Below are 3946 nucleotides of genomic sequence, written 5' to 3'. Positions count from 1 at the left end.
GTTGAGGGACACAGGAACAACCGTGTGACTCACACATGTATAATCAAGAAGTTAGGGCTTGAGGTGCCCCTGGAAAAAGGAAGTAAGTGTATGCCTTGTGAACGAACAGCAATTTCAAAGAAAGACAGTGATTTCCTGGGTCACAGGTTGCTCTGGGAAGAGAAGCCTGAGAATTCTTTCACAGGGAGGCCATCCAAGAGGACTTCCTAGTAAAAAGAAAGACAGCTACAGAAGGGATGGTCCTAGCAGCCCTAGGGATTGGGGTGGGGGGGTCTAAGAGACAAGTCAGAGGAAAGTCACTGCATGTGACAGGGGCATAAAGTCTGAGGTCCCCAAAGAAAAATGAAAATGTTTCCTGAAAGCATATCATGGTATCCTCCACATCTCAGAGCCTATATCCACATTACAACTTGTGTGCTCTTCTCTCTCTGAGGGACACATCGGGGGAAAAGGACGAGAAACTGGTCACCAGAGAGCAGACTGAAAACAGAAAGACAAGAAGGGTGTGCCTGTGACTGCCCTCACACTCATATATACACATCACTTGCAGGATTCCAGTCTACAAACAGGACCCAGCTGGGAATGAAAGATATTCCCCAACATTCAAGAACTGAGGCAAACCTGGATTAATACACTGGAACAGATTTCTTACCACATGGAAGTGGCAACGGAACATTTGGCTATATAAGAATAACCAAAAAAAAAAAAAAAAAAGCCATGGGAAGTTCCTGGGCTTTCCTCCAAGACATGGGAAGAAGTCCTCAAGTCGTCTTTTGGGAAAAAGAGCACAAATAAAATTACTTCCTTTCTGAACCCATTAACATTATTAACTCAACCAGAATGCAAAGAAATCATGATCAGATAGAACTCCATGTTCTAATGTAATACGACAACACAGAAGTTATAGTGAGAACTGCAGGAGAGCAAGGATGCCTGCATTATTGGATAACACAAGCCAGGAGATTCTCAGCTACCCCAAAACATATACTTGTATTACTTTCAAAATTACAAAAGACACTCTCTGAGAAAATTCCCTACTGCAAAGACACCTGCATGAAGGTTGGGATCCAGGTCAGCAGTGCGATGATCCAATTTTCTTTATTTATTTTTACCGGTTTTTAAATATCTTTATTCACAAATCAATATAATATTGGTCAGTTTGAGTACTATATGTGTTATAAAACAGATTATGAAAAGTATATTTATAATGAAACCATTATTTCATATAACTGAATCATCTGATATACTACATCTTGCCATAACTTAATGGATCCAACTCTACCCTTTGAATGAACCAATTTTATGGTTCTCCTAGAAAGTTTTGAGTTGGGCATAGTTTCTTGCTGCTTCTTTCTCTGATCCAAAGCTTAAGAGAATATCCCTGGAAATCAACAATTGGATCCAGACCTCTCTAGGATTGAGGAGAGGCAGGAGTGGGAAAAGGGACATCCCATCACATTTTAAAGGCCCACAACTGCTATGCTTTGCAGGATACTGGGGAGATACACAGTGGAGGAGGAAAAATCAGTCCCAACAATTATAGTGAACATTTCTAAGCCGTCAACATTAAGGATTAATTTCTAAAACACAAGTTTATAAACAGAAGCTACCCAGCTAGTTATTAACTGAAATGCATATAGTCAAGGAGATGCTGTGCTTATAAAAACACATTCATCATCTTTATCTCTAATTTTAAAATAATTCATTCCCTTGTTGGGTATGCAAGTGAGCAATGGAGAAAGTAGTGCATCTGCAGTACCAGCTGGTGCTAAGAATTTCAACACTTCCAGAAGCTGCAGGCTAGAGAACTTTCCTAGGCACCAGAGGGGTTCTTCTCTCTCAGCCAAGATGCCCCCATTTAAGTCACTTTTGAATTTCATTTTAAGCTTATATTGTACGAGTTCTAGTCTTAGTTGAGAATAGTCTCTAAGTTTCTTGAGTCACTCCCTAGACTCTTTTTCTATTCCATTTTCAGGACTGATCCTTGAATCCATGTTTATAACCAGGCCACGGGTTTTTTCTTGTAGAGTTTCAGGGGTCTGATTATCCTGATTAAAAACAATGGCCTTAAGAGAGTCCAGAAACTGGCTTCTGAGGTCCATTTTTACAATCTGATGGTGCTGGTTAGCAACTGTCAGTACCTGCCCCAGAAGGAGTGGATTGTTCTTCAGCTGGGAGGAAGAAGGCATATGGATTTTGGGAATAATACACCACATAAGCAGGTTTCTACTGGTGTGGCTTTCCATACTGCATTCCCCACGCAATTCAAATCCATACTGCATTCTCCTCAGCATCTCTGAAGCTGATAATCACATTTTTTAAGGCTTCCTAAAGAATTTTCTTAACTGATCTTTTGAATTGTTCCATATCAAACAGGTCAAAGTCTTCACCTCGCCCTTTACTCACTTAAAAAATATCGCAAATTTGCTGGTGCCGATGACATGAAGTATAAATGATGTCTAAAAGGGCTGCATCATCGAGACTTGCAGGCTTCTCCTCACAAAGCAGAACCAAGTTCTAAACAAGAGATTCCTTTTTCTGCCAGAAGTTTGTGGTCTGCAGTTGATTTGCAGACAAAAAATCCCAGCTTGGAGAAGTGCCATCCTTTCAGTCACTGGGATTTTCAAAATGGCTCTCTTGACAAGCTCGGTCACAATTTCATCCATCTCTTTGGCACATCCAACACGGTCAGTCATGCCCCTTCCTCAGCAGCTGTTCCCTAGAGGTGATCCACTTTTAAAATTATACCCAAGAACAGTCTTTCTCAGCTCATCTCCTGAAAGGGGACAAACTCACCCATAAACTCACAACAGTCCTCATTTCACTGTGAGAGTTATTTCCAGGCAGCCCAAAGAAAATATTAACCATGCAGGTGGGACTTGTATACAGCACAGGGGCTTGTGTCCCATCTCCTACTCAGCTGAAAGCTTTGGCAATCGTGGGTGCCTGCAAGTCTTGACCAGCGCGTAAAGCCTCTGATTCCTATTAGAGGGAGGATATTGAACTCTACCTTAAACAATCTTGTTCTTGAAATCCAGCACAACTGGCAGGGCTCCCTCATGTGCCACATAAAACAGATGTCAAAACATTAACTATATTATATTGAGAAATTATAATGCCATCATTAATGTTCTTACATTAATTATTAATCACAAATTCAGCCTACATAATGGTGCTAGGATATTGCAAAAAACAACATTACATTTGCTGTTAATGTTTTTGGAGCAATTCATATATTAAAAAAAAAACCTACACCAAAGAACTGTATAAAGAATTCAGTAATATTTTTAAGCTGCATAATGTTTGGTATATAGTTAGGACATATTAAATTACTATAGCTGAGTTTAAAAATATGGAAAAACGTGGCCCCTTGAGAAAACCCACTTGGTACAAAGTCACCTGCTTAAAGGAGGAGCGTTAAGTATGGATAGGAAATGGATAGGAAATTATCCTCCCACAGAAACAAAGAGGCTCCTAACACAGAGACCTGAACACAATCACATACATGATGAGGTCTATATGCACTCTGACACCTCACATAAGAATGGGATGAGGGGACACTTGGCTACACCCACACTGCACCCATCCTTGTGTTTCTGGATTTCTCCCAGTTCACCCCCTTTTTCTCACTTATTTCCCTTTTTTGTTTTTCTCTACTTTTTCCCACATCTCCTGTGTTCTCGTCCATTTTGCTGATATGTGTATGCATATACATACACACACACACACACACAGTGATTCTCTGACTGGAGACGGGATTCCAACCATGAAGAGACTTTCCTAGAGGTGGCTGTGAAAGAACTTGTATGGAATCCATTTGTCACATATGTATGGATTCCTAAGTTAGACTGGCCCAAGGATGACCAGGGAGCACATCCACCATCTCTTCCTTCCCTCTCACTATCAACATGTCCTATTTCAACCTTCAGGGTCTCACCTACCTTTT

The 3946-nt window shown here is 40.6% G+C and overlaps 1 pseudogene; it reads right to left on the bottom strand.

The window, feature by feature from the left end:
• Positions 1 to 1640: 1640 nt before the first annotated feature.
• Positions 1641 to 2666, bottom strand: LOC103668267 (annotated as a pseudogene).
• Between the last annotated feature and the right edge of the window lie 1280 nt (positions 2667 to 3946).

The sequence above is a fragment of the Ursus maritimus genome (genome assembly GCF_017311325.1).
Source record: "Ursus maritimus isolate PB19 chromosome X unlocalized genomic scaffold, ASM1731132v1 scaffold_X1, whole genome shotgun sequence".
Classification (NCBI taxonomy): domain Eukaryota; kingdom Metazoa; phylum Chordata; class Mammalia; order Carnivora; family Ursidae; genus Ursus; species Ursus maritimus.
Note: the sequence above shows the minus strand (reverse complement) of the source record. Positions and strands in the feature narration are given on the sequence as shown.